Below are 14,006 nucleotides of genomic sequence, written 5' to 3'. Positions count from 1 at the left end.
ACCCAGGAGTAGAATACCTACTACTAAGTAGCATCACGGGATGCTTCCGAGAATAAAGGCCAGAATCTTCACACTAGGACACAAATCATGGCTAGACCACTAGATGATCCCCTAAGCACTTAGGGTCATAATAATAATTCCAACATATATGTCGAGGCAATAATTACCTCAACACACCGATTAGTGTGGTTAATCTGGCCCATGGGAACATCGGAAACAGAAGGAAGGGATTTGCAAATGCATCGGACTATTTAGAAACCTGGGATGACTCGGACAGCATAACGGCTATAATTGCTCAAAAAGATTTGAGACAATCACAAAAATGGTGGCATAACCACTCAGAAGCACAATATCAAGGTTCCGAGATCAACAATTAACATACGGAAGTAGTAGGAACTGAACTGAGACTTAAATCCAACAATCTTATAAGTCTACTGATTAGTAACACGTGAACCTAATAGAAAGAAGAGATAGCCTAGTTCTTAATCCCCGCAGGAAAGATAAGATGACTCAGATCAGAAGGGCATGAGGTATAAGGAGTAAAAAGAGCCTTACGTTCCATCCCACAATCAATTCCCCTATATAACTAAAGAATTTCTAGACTCAACTTCGACCAGTTTGGCTTGGTAATCCTACAGGCAGTCAAGCTCTGATACCAACGCTGTCAGGACCCCGACTCAATGCCACATCGATCTAGCATGTAACACCTCATATCACTTTGCGGCCTCACGCACGGTATTCCCACGGGTGTCGCCTTACCTTTGCCCGGGACCGTTTGCGCCTTTTGGCACACGTATATGACAGTGTCGCTAGCATCCATATGATAAGGAGCCCGGGCTGACATGGCTAGTCGTAAACCCAAAGCGGCACAGACTTACAGGGACAGGCATCCATGACCCAGCATCGAACGTGCCGGTCATCAGCAAGTGAATCCAGGCTGTAGCACTGGGCTAGCAGGACTGCGGTGAACCGGGCTGTAGCGGGCTAACAGGACTCCAGTATTCACCGCGTGACATTTCCCCGAAGGGACAGACACAGGAACGAAGAAGGACACATGCCGGCCAGCCTAAGTGTTCCGGAGCAGTAGCAAGCTACCATGGCTCAGTGGAAACACTAGGAGACATTTCCCCGTAAGAGAGGCTACTAAAGATAAACAACTAGATGGTCATATCCCACACATACCAAGCATTTCAATAACATACACACAATATGCTCGATATGTGCAAATACAACATGGCATCACAACATGACTCTATGACTCAAGTAATCTATTCAATAGGCTCCGAGGAGCGAGATATTACAAACATGGGTCTCATGACCCAACATTCAGAGCATACAAATCAAGCACAAGCGGAAGCTATCATGTCTGAGTACAGACATCTATAAATGAAAAAGGCTGAGAAGCCTGACTATCTACCAAATCCTGCCGAGGCACAAGATCGTAGCTGAGGTAACAAGCTAAACGTCGAAGACCACGCGGAAATACTAGTGAGACTGAAGTCTCTCTGCAAAAACATAAAATAGGCAAATGTGAGTACAAATGTACCCAGCAAGACTTACATCAGAACTATCTACATATGCATCATTATCAACAAAGGGGATGGTGGGGTTTAACTGCAGCAAGCCAGCTTTGACTCGGTGGCTATCCTGAACTACAACTGCAAGTAACTCTTTTGAGGTGGCGCACACGAGTCCACATATTCACCATATCAATACACCACTATGGATCCGCTCCCGTCTCCCTACGAGAACGCCATCCATAGCACTCACGCTTATCTTGCGTATTTTAGAGTATCCACTTTCACTTGTCTATGAACTGATATAAGCAACCCAGAAGTCCTTTTCCGCGGACACGGCTATTCGAATAGATTAGGTTAACCCTGCAGGGGTGTACTTCTTCACACACGCTCTCACCACTTACCGCCGTTTACACGACATGTACTCGGCAACCTTCAAGCGGAAGCCCGACGTGGGTGTCGGCCACGACCTACCTAATCACCTAAGTCTCTAGTCCAGGTTTATCGCCTATTCGGGTTCCATCCATGAGGAGATCCGGCCGGAGTTTCGCTCACAGCCCCAAACGATGTGAACAGGGTTCCCGAGACACCAAACGGGCGCCCGGTACACCGTGCCACGTGCCTACCGCATCACAGCCCACCCCTACGGTCAGCGCTGCCCACGGCCTCCAGCATACTACAAACACCAGAAACTACTTGCAACTCCTGGACAGAGGACAAGGGTGATCAAGAAGCCGAGAGGGTCCATTGGTTTCGGGCCCAATGCGTGGTAGTAGCTGAATCATGGATCACAAACACAGAACTCAGTTCCTGAGGACGGCTGCAATGAGACAACCCACCATGTACTCCTACATGGCCGCTCACCGCTACCTTTACCAAATCGTGTTCACACACTTAGCTCACACACAGTAGGACAGGTTCACACGCCTCTGATTCATCCCCGATGAATCAGACCTGACTCAACTCTAAGCAATAGCAGGCATGACAAACAAACATGAATGAGTAGGCACATCAGGGCTCAAACAACTCCTACTCATGCTAGTGGGTTTCATCTATTTACTGTGGCAATGACAGGTCATGCAAAGGACAAAGGGGTTCAGCTACCGCAGCAAGTAACAGATGAATCGGTGTTGTCCTAATGCAGTAAAAGAGAGCAGGAGCGAGAGAGTAGGATTGTATCGGAATGAACAAGGGGGTTTTGCTTGCCTGGCACTTTTGAAGATAACATTGAGTCTTCATCAGTGTCAACGATCACATCATCGGTATCACGTCTATCGAGAGGGGACAATACCGGCAACACAGAAGGGAACACAATCAATCCAATGCACAATATGACGCATGATCATGACATGGCAAAATGAATGTGTTTTGAGCCAATGCAACTAGCAACAGATTAAATGAAGTTGGTTTGAATACAAGATTCAAATTCAAACTCCATATGTGATTATTTAAATGCCCTTTATTTGATTTGTGCTAAACAGCAGCTATAAGTTGTTCTAACATGCATGAAAATGGTACAGATGGATTCCTTGAATTTTTTTGATAATTTTTCATATATAAATTATTTAATTTGGAGTTACGGTTAATTTTCTATGAATTTTAGAAGTTTATATTCATTTTCTGGAATTTCAGAATTAAATTAAATCCAGAAAACATTACTGCGTCAGCATGACGTTGGCATGACGTCAGCAAGTCAACAGGGGCCGGCTCGGGTCAAACCTGACGTGTGGGGTCCGCACGTCAGTGACACAGGGGCTAATCCCGCGTTGACTCGGGCTTTGACCCGCTACGGGGCCCGCTGTCAGTGTCACAGGGTTAGTTAGCAGGGTCATTAGCCCCTAACGACGACGCCACGTCAGCACGCCGGAGACCAGCCGACGGCGACCACAGAACACGGCGGGGCACGCCGGACTTGCGCTAGAGGCGTCAGTTTGGCGCGCTGAGGGCACCAGGGGATGGCCCTTGCTCCCGCGCATCCAGAGGACCGAGTGGGAGGTCGTGGGGTCGCCGGAACTCATGCCGGCGACGAGCTTTGGCGGCGATGGTGTTCGGTGGTGCTCGGGCGCGTCGCTACGGTGCATCAGTGAGCAAATGGAGAGGCTGGGCAGCACCTGCTAGACATGGGGAGCACTAAGAGCAGCTCAGTGAGGCCAGGGGAGCACGGAGGCTATGCGTGCAGCAGCAATGGCGGACGGTGGCTTCGGTGCTCGTGGGGAACGGCGCTACGGCACGGAGGGGAGCATGCTGAGTTAGGGGAGAGGGTCAGTGACTCACGGCGATGACGACGGGACGCTCGGCGAGGTCGGGGACGGTCCGGAGCCGGCGAATTTGACGAAGATGGCCGGCGGTCCCGAGGTTGAAGAAGGCATCGAGGGCGGTGTTGTGGCACGTCCGGGGCCTCGTGGCTCGTTGAGGAGGTAGAGGGAGGACCGGCGGAGCTTCCTGGGGCGTCGGTGAGCCGTGGGGTGGCCGGTAGCCACGGTGGCTCTCGTCGGTGGCGGCGGCTCCGTTCGGTCGCGGGAGGGGAAACAGAGGAGCGAGGGGGAGGGAGGTCCAGAGAGCGAGGGAGAAGTGAGAGGGGGTCGGGGCTGCGTGGCGTCGCGGGAGGGACCAGGGAAGGAGGAGGCAGCCAGGCAGGGAGGAGGTGGCCTCCTCGGCCGCGCGCGTGCGAGCACGCAGCTGCTCCCACTGGCAAGAGGAAGACGACAGGGGGGGGAGTAGCGGTGGCGGGCTGGGCCGGTTCTGGTGGGCTGCACGGGTGAGGCCAGGTAAGTCCTTCTCTCTCTCTCTTTTATTTTTTTCTTCTGTTTTGTTTTATTTAATTTCGTTTTGCCACTGTTTTGAATTTTAAACAAATTCAAACAATGCCAAAAACTCCTCTGAATAATTTTATTTGGCTAGATGGACTTTTCCAAAAGCTCATAAAATATTTCAGGGGTATTTGAAATTATATTCTAATTATATGAATATAATTCAAATTCAAATAGCTAATGATTTAAATTCAAAGTCCCAAAAATAAAGCCTTAAAAATGTTCAATATTTTGGTTGGGACCAGAACCCTTACCAAAAATTATCAAACATTTAAGAAGAGCCTTTTGGAGCAATGAATGAGATTTCTAGGGTTTTTGCCCCTCTTTTATTTAGGGTTTTGAGGCTTCCAATATTCCTCAATTCAAGTTTCAAAAATATAGACATGATGCACACATGAAGCTAGCCTAGAGCAATGCCAGAAGCTAGGGATGTGACATCGAGGTTATCTCACCAACAACTGCATAAAAGAGATTTTCGATGTCGGCGAAACTAACTCAGGTATTTCAGAACTGCAACGATAAAATTGTGACGACAACACCTCGGAACTCAACTCCCCGGGACACTGCCACAAAACCCCTGACAGGAGGCACCAAGACAATGTTCTCGTCACAAAACCCTCGGAACGATTCCAAGATACCCGCGTGATCCTAAATTTTTTTTTAGTGAAATTTGAGAAGAGAAGAGTCAAAACTCTACGTCAGGATGCCTTACCACAGCGATGAGGAGACTGGGAAGTAAAAAGAATTCCTAAACTCTCCGATATATAATTCCTAAATGACTCAAAACATTTTTCTAGACAACTCAGCCGCTAATAACGATCAATCAGTGGGGGGCTCCTAAGGTCGGGGAAGGCTCTGATTACCAACTTGTAATGCCCTTGATGCGGCTATATCTCCCACGTGTCGAAGCACGACTTAGAGGCATAACCGCATTGAAAGCAATGTCGCAAGTGAGGTAATCTTCACACAACCCATGTAATACATAAGGGAAAGAGATACATAGTTGGCTTACAATCGGCACTTCACACAATTACATGAATAAAACATTACATCAGCCAGATGCAATCAAGGCCCGACTACGGAGCCAAAATAAAAGAAGACTACCCCAAATGCTACACAGATCCCCGGTCGACCCCAACTGGGCTCCACTACTGATCAACTAGAACGAAACAAAACAAAGGGCAAGATCTTCATCGAGCTCCTCATTGAGCTTGGTTGCGTCATCTGCACGGTTCAACGGCACCTGCAAGCAGTTTTTGGAAGTATCTGTGAGTCACGGGGACTCAGCAATCTCGCACCCTCGCGATCAAGACTATTTAAGCTTATAGGTAAGGTAAAAGGTATGAGGTGGAGCTGCAGCAAGCGACTAGCATATCTGGTGGCTAACCTGTTTGCAAAAGAGAGCGAGAAGAGGAGGCAAAGCACGATCGTGAAACTATGATCAAGAAGTGATCCTAGAACAACCTACGTCAAGCATAACTCCAACACCGTGTTCACTTCCCGGACTCCGCCGGAAAGAGACCATCACAGTTACACACGCGGTTGATGCATTTTAATTAAGGTCAACTTCAGGTTTTCTACAACCGGACATTAACAAATTCCCATCTGCCAATAACCGCGGGCACGGCTTTCGAAAGTTCAAATCCCTGCTGGGGAGTCCCAACTTAGCCCATCACAAGCTCTCACGGTCAACGAAGGATATTCCTTCTAGCGGGAAGACCCGATCAGGCTCGGAATCCCGGTTACAAGACATTTCGACAATGGTAAAACAAGACCAGCAAAGCCACCCAGATGTGCCGACAAATCCCGATAGGAGCTGCACATATCTCGTTCTCAGGGCACACCGGATGAGCAAGACGTCGGGTAAGCCAGCCCAGAGTTGCCCCTGGTAGCCTCGGACATCGCTCAGTTGGACCAACACTTAGAGAAGCACTGGCCCGAGGGGGTTAAAATAAGATAGCCCTTGAGCTGGCCGACTCAAGGGAAAAAAAGGCTAGGTGGAAAATGGTAAAACCAATGTTGGACCTTGCTGGACGAGTTTTATTCAAGGCGAACTGTCAAGGGGTTCCCATTATGACCCAACCGCGTAAGGAACGCAAAATCCGGGAACATAACACTGATATGACAAAAACTAGGGCGGCAAGAGTGGAACAAAACACCAGGCATAAGGCCGAGCCTTCCACCCTTTACCAAGTATATAGATGCATTAATTAAATAAGATATATCGTGATATCCCAACAAAATATCCATGTTCCAACATGGAACAAGCTTCAATCTTCACCTGCAACTAACAACGCTATAAAAGGGGCTGAGCAAAGTGGTAACATAGCCAAACAACGGTTTGCTAGGACAAGGTGGGTTAGAGGCTTGGTTTAACAACATGGGAGGCATGATAAGCAGGTGGTCAGTATCGCAGCATAGGCATAACAAAAGAGCGAGCAGCTAGCAAGCAAAGATAGAAGTGATTTCGAGGGTATGGTCATCTTGCCTGAAATCCCGCAAGGAAGAAGAACGAGTCCATGAAGAAGACAAACGGACGTAGTCGAATAAATCCTCACAACACAACATTACCGGAACCAACTCGAAGAAGCAAACACCGGAAAGAAGCACACAACATAATAAACAACCCTCACATAATCATGGCATGATGCACAAACAAGTATGATGCATGTCCGGATTAAAGAGGCATGGCATGGCAAGGTGCACAAGCAATCGTACAAATTAAGTGGAGCTCAATATCCGTTGCATATTGACCGAACACCACATCAATTATTTAGTTCACTCTCGGTTAGGTACTCCACAATATTAAATGTTGGTTAACATGGCAAGAGGTGAAGCATAACAAAACTATACCATCTAAAAAATTTAAATGGGGCCGGATATAACAAACAACAAATCCGGTAAATCCCCATATGCATTTAGCAAATTGATGGAACAACAAATATAATCATTTTAAATGTTGTTATTATGATGCGAATGACATATGCAAGTTTTAAGCAATTTTATGAAAATGTTGACATGAGCATGTTATGAAGCATTTGTCACCGTGGTGGAATAAAGGGGTGCCACGGCAACGAATCCGAAAATGATGCCACGGCAACATATCGGTTCCAGTAGCTCATGGAGATACCGGTGCAAAAGGAAGCGTGCGGATGTGCGAAACATGCTAGAGATGGTGGGGTGCTCCCGACTACCAGGTTCCCACGGGTTAGTGGCATGGAAATGAGTGACAATTCGGACACGGTGCAAACACAAGCATCTCATACATCACACAACATTCATTCACGGGCGTCGTCTCGGGTTATACCTTCAAAGCGTGCAAATGGGACGGTTCGATTTCATCGAGGGAAGTAGTCATTCCGCAATGGTAGAAGACGTAGTGGTACAATTGGTCCTCGCCGGTAGTGGTACACGTTTGTTTTAAAGAGGTACTTGACGCATCCGAGGTTTCCGAAGGCGACGGTATTGGAACTTGGTGAATCCGAGTTTCTCGGAGGTCGTCATCGAACATGGTCAAATACACGATGTGGGTAGACGTTCACTCGACATCTTCGGCGATGGTAGTTGTACACGGGTCTTCGGCCACGGAAGTAGTCATACACGTTTTCGTAGAGGTTCGGGGTCAACGACACGGAACTTGACGTCCACGAGGTCTTCGAGGGTCGACGGTAGTGGTACTCGGTCGTTTCGAAGAGGTACTTGGGGTCTTCGAACTTGCCGGTCTCGTTCACTTGACGGCGGTGGACGAACTTGACGGTCCCCGTCGTCCTGGTACTTGGTGTTATTCCCTATTCGGGGTCGAGCTTGACGTGTTGGCCTTCGATGGAGGCAGGAGCGGGGTTTGACGGTGGAGCTCGGGAGCAAACCCCAACATAGAAGACCACAGGAGCTCGAGGCCGCAGGGTCACGTGCAAGAAGCGGAGCAGGGTCGAGCGGCGCTGGAAACTAACCCGAAAAAGGAGAAGGGCAGGCAGAGCTTGCCGGGGGCGACGTGCGGGTGCAGAGGCGGCCATGGCTGGCGAAACAGCGAGGGGGAGGCAGATGGCGTCGGAGCAGGAACGTGGTGCGGCGATGGCAGAGGCACGATGTTGGTCGTGGTCGCCGGCGCGATGATACAACACGGACGCCGTGGCAGGGAGGCGGCGAGCTTGAAGCCGAACGGAGGAAGGAGGAGGCGCGGGCGCGAGGAGGTGAAGGAGAGGGCGGTGAGGCCGAAGGAACTGGCAGGGCTCGCCGGTGTTGGCGCCATGGAGAAGGTCACCGGCAGGGGCGGCGTCGGGCGCGCAGGGCTCCTGGCATGAGGAGCAGCTCCACTCCGGTGGCAAGGGAGCCCTGTCCTGGACGGCGTCAAGAGGCGTGAGGGAAACGAGGGGGAGAGAGGTGGGTCGGGAGAGGGCTTGGCGCTGCCCTCTCCCTGCGTGACGGCGCTCGGGAGGGACAAGACGAACGAGGGGAGAGTGAGGAGGAGCGATTGTGCGGGCTAGGGTTAGGATGCTTAGGTGGGCTTTGGCCTTGGAGAAGGCCCAGGAGTTGACCTAGGGAGGCCGGCGGCTGGTTAGGCCTAGGGATGGACCCTAGAGGCCGGCCTGCTGGTCTCTCTCCTCTCTCTGCTATTTCCTTTCTTTTAAATAACAGAAAAAAAAGAAAGGAAAAGAGAGAAGAGAAGGTTAGAGTAAGAATTTGGGCATGCAGATAATATTCCCGGACTAGCAAAAATGCGCATGTTCCATGAAAAATGGAGTGGGCATTTTTAAAGTTTTAAATTCAAACTCATTCGATTTAAAATCAAATGGTGTGAAAAGGAAGTGAGGGTTAGGAAGGTCCAAAAATATTCGGATTTTTGTTGGAGCTCCGGAAAATGATGAAAGAATTTATGGGCAAAGTTTGGAGACCATGAATTGAGATAATAAAGGCATGGGATATTTGCAAGTGTGTTATGGTTAATTCCAAATAAATGGAATAATTACTATTGCTCTCTAAATATCGAGAGGATATGTTGTAAAGAGAATCACCATGTGAATTCCCTCGGTTTAAATGGATCGAAGATCCATACGGTTTATTTAGTTGAGTTAAGCAAAGAAATGACATGATGGCGTGATGACATGATGCAATGCACACGATGCAAAGATGAATGCAATAGACGAAACAAAACACACAACAAAACCCGGAAACCCTGGAAGGCATCTGCAGCTCCGGTCTTGGGGTGTTACAGTAGATCACTGCCATGTGCTTTGTTGCTATGTTAGAGTGCAGGAGCTTAGATTCTTGTTGCATTTTAGATGGCATCGTGCTGTTTATCGCAGAATCGTGCCATTCTAGTTTTGCTTGCCATTTGCAAACCGTGCATCCGATTCCGGCGATCTTTATATCGATTCGACCGTAATCAACTCATATTTCTAGCGGCGCACTTGGTTTGCCAAGTTGAGGCCTGGTTCAATCTTTTCCTTCCGGATCACGCATATGCATTGCATATTACATCCCGCATATCATGCCATGTTTTGCATCATGTTGCTTGCGCATTGCACCGTTGTTGATTGTGTTTCCCTTGCTTGTTTTCTTGCCTTGGGTAGAGCCGTGAGACGAGTACATGATCGAGGAACCCGTCGTGTACGCTTACGAGGATCAAGCTTACGTCAACTCGGAGAAGTTTGCAGGCAAGATGACCATACCCTCGAAATCACTTCTATCTTTGCTTGCTAGTGCTCGCTCTATTGCTATTCCTATGCCGCGATACCTACCACTTTCTATATCATTTCCCCCATATTGCCATGCCAAACCACTAACCCACCTTGTCCTAGCACACTGTTGTTTGGCTATGTTACCGCTTTGCTCAGCCCCTCTTATAGTGTTGCTAGTTGCAGGTGAAGATGGAGTTTGTTCCTTGTTGGAACATGTTTATTGATGGGATATCATTATTATATATTGTTTACTTTAATGGACCTATATACTTGGTAAAGGGTGGAAGGCTCGGCCTTATGCCTGGTGTTTTGTTCCACTCTTGCCGCCCTAGTTTCCGTCAATACCGGTGTTATGTTCCTTGATTTTGCGTCCCTTACGCGGTTGGGTTATAATGGGAACCCCTTGACAGTTCGCCTTGAATAAAACTCCTACAGCAAGGCCCAACCTTGGTTTTACCATTTGCCACCTAGCCTTTTTCCCTTGGGTTTCGCGGACTCAAGGGTCATCTTTATTTTAAACCCCCCGGGCCAGTGCTTCTCTAAGTGTTGGTCCAACCTGAGCGATGTCCGGCGCCCCCTGGGCAACTAGGGTCTATGCCAACCCGACATCTGGCTCATCCGGTGTGCCCTGAGAACGAGATATGTACAGCTCCTATGGGGATTTGTCGGCACATTTGGGCGGCTTTGCTGGTCTTGTTTTACTATTGTCGAAATGTCTTGTAACTGGGATTCCGAGTCTGATTGGGTCGTCCTAGGAGAAGGAATATCCTTCGTTGACCGTGAGAGCTTGTGATGGGCTATGTTGGGACACCCCTGCAGGGTTTTGAACTTTCGAAAGCCATGCCCGCGGTTATGGGCAGATAGGAATTTGTTAAAGTCGGGTTGTAGAAACCATGAAACTTAACTTAATTAAAATGAATCAACATCGTGTGTAGCTGTGATGGTCTCTGGCGGAGTCCGGGAAGAGAACATGGTCTCGTGTTATGCTTGAACTTCAGTAGTTTTAGGATCACTTCTTGATCTTTGTAGCTTCTCGATCGTGCTTTGCTTCCCTTCTCGCTCTCATTTGCGTAAGTTAGCCACCATATATGATAGTGCTTGTTGTAGCTCCACCTCACTACCTTTGCCTACCCATGAGCTTAAATAGTCTTGATCGCGGGGGTGTGAGATTGCTGAGTCCCCGTGACTCACAGATTACTTCCAAAACTAGATGCAGGTGCCGATGATGCCATTTCAGGGGATGCGACCGAACTCAAGTGGGAGTTCGACGAGGATTCAGGATGTTACTATGTTTCCTTTCCAGACGATCAGTAGTGGAGCCCAGTTGGGGCGATCGGGGATCTTATGCATTTGGGGCTGTCTTTATTTTTGTTCCGTAGTCGGACCTTGATTGTATTCTGGATGATGTAATGCTATATTTATGTATTGAGTGAAGTGGTGATTGCAAGTCAATTATGTATCTCTTTCATATTCAGTACATGGGATGTGTAAATATTACCCCTCCTGCGACATGCCTACAATGCGGTTATGCCTCTAAGTCGTGCTCCGACACGTTGGAAATATAGCCGCATCGTGGGTGTTACACCCGAGGTCTACGAAGCACGGACAGTGTGTGCCAAGTGCAGCAAGGAATGGAGCGCTTTTGGCCTCACCAACGATAGGCTACGCCCGGCAATAAATAGGATCACCCGCCTAAAGGCCGCTTGGCTAACCATTGAGCACGTGGGGGTAGATTTTATCCTTCTCCACACTTTAAAAATCTAGTAAATCCAAAAATCGTCCGAAATTCATGAAACTTGGCATGCTATCATGGAGCAGCATCAACATGCCGTGGTAAAAAAATTGTCCCATTTGGTTCTATTTTGGGTATAAGCTTCAAACAAACCAGAGCTTCTCACAACAAGCGTGATGGTTTGGGGTAGGGAACGTGCCACTTTTGGGGACAAAACGATATCCGTTGCCTCTTATTGATTTCATATTTTTTCTAGTGTCAAGATAGAATGAAAGGAGTGTTGTGTTTAATTTTGGAATTTTTTGAGGTTCGTTTGGACATTTTTATACATTAACTTGGTTTTGTAGGCATTTCGGGTGCATGATTGAAATTTGAACTACATGCAAGTGCTCCATTGCATATAAACTGGTTGAAACATCAAATATGTGTCCTTGGTTGCACGCTTATGTCCCTTGCAAGAAATGGGAATGAATTTCAAACACCCTACCACCGTCACTCGGCCGCAAACATTGACATACTTGGTTTTAAATTCTAGTAAATCCAAAACTTGTCTAAAATTCATGAAACTTCGCATGCTATCATGGAGCGGCATCAACACGCTGTGGTAAAACATTTGTCCTATTTGGGGCAGGTTTGGGTATAAGCTTCTCACAAACCAGAGCTTCTCACAACAAGCCTGATGGTTTCGGTAGGGAACGTGCCACCTTTGGGGACGAAACGATATCCGTTGCATCATATTGCTTTCAAAAAATTTATATTGTAAACATAGAACAACAGGAGTGTTGCGTTTAATTTTGGAATTTTTCAGAGTTCGTTTGGACATTTTTATACATTAACTTGGTTTTGTAGGCATTTCGGGTGCATAATTCAAATTTGAACTACATGTACATGCTCCAGTGCATATAAACTAGTTGAAAAAACAAATCTGTTTCCTTGGTTGCATGCTTAGGTGCCATGCAAAAAATGGGAATGAATTTCAAACACCCTGCCACTGTCACACGGCTTGTAACGCCCCGGATGTAATTTGCCATATTTGTAACTCCGACTCTGCCATTTTCGGTTGTAAGTTATGAGATTCCCTTCATGGTTGGGTTTTGTCTTCGTTTTGCAATTTGTTCATGTCATGCATTTCATATCATGTCATCATGTGCATCGCATTTGCATACGCGTTCGTCTCATGCATCCGAGCATTTTTCCCGTTGTCCGTTTTGCAATCCGACACTCCTACATGCACCAGCGCACCCCTCTCATCTCTTTTCGTGAGCGGGTTTTAAACATTCTTGGAATGGACCAAGATTTGCCAAGCAGCCTTGGTACACCACCGGTAGACCGCCTGTCAAATTTCGTGCCATTTGGAGACCATTTGATACTCCAATAGGTAACTGGGGAACCGCAAAGGCCTCGTGTGTGTTGCACCCCAACACCCCTCCAAAACGGCCCAATAACCATTCCAAACCACTCCCATGTCCTCCGCCGTCTAATCACGATTGCGTGGTCGAAAACTCCACTCCATTTGGACACTCCTACCTCCTTCTAGGTATAAATATGTGCACCCCTCCTCAAATTCACGGATGAAACCCTAGCATTTTCCCCCTCTCCGCCGCCGGACAAAATTCCCGACGCCGTACATGTCCGCGCCGCCGCCTCCAGCCAACTGGAGCTTGCCACGTCACCCTGCCACCGTTTCCACCGCGCCGGGCCGCCGGGCCCATCCGTAGCCCGCCCGGGCACGAACCGCCACCGCCGCAGGCCCACGCGCCCCCGCGCCCTCCATCTGCCGCCCGTCGCCGGCGAGCCTCCGGCCGCACCTCCCCGCGCCCGGCGCCGCCCTCCGCCGCGCCCGGCCGCACCTCCCCGTGCCCCGGTGGTCGCCGCCCTCCGCAGGTGGCCCGGCCCTCTCCTTCCTCGTCTCCGGCGCCGTCCCCGGCCATCTCCGGCAAACCCACCTCGTCCGCAAGCGCCGGCGACCACCGCGACCTCCATCTCCGGTGATTCTCAGACTCTGCGCCAGATCTAGATCTGGAAGGTTGACCCCGAGATAATCCTAAGTCATTTATTTTTGCATTCTGATGCCCTGTTCGTGATGCCATAACTTCTTGCATGTAGCTTCGTTTTGTGCGTGCAATATGTCGAAATGTTCATCATGATGTGCTCTTCATTTTGTTCCATTTGGCATGCTTGTTTGAGTCCATCTTGATGCCCTAATCACTGATGCAAGAGTGCTATAAATTGTTAGGTGTTGATTCTTATCAGAGTATGAGGATGTCAT

The sequence above is a fragment of the Triticum dicoccoides genome, chromosome 6A, assembly GCF_002162155.2.
Source record: "Triticum dicoccoides isolate Atlit2015 ecotype Zavitan chromosome 6A, WEW_v2.0, whole genome shotgun sequence".
Lineage (NCBI taxonomy): Eukaryota > Viridiplantae > Streptophyta > Magnoliopsida > Poales > Poaceae > Triticum > Triticum dicoccoides.
Note: the sequence above shows the minus strand (reverse complement) of the source record.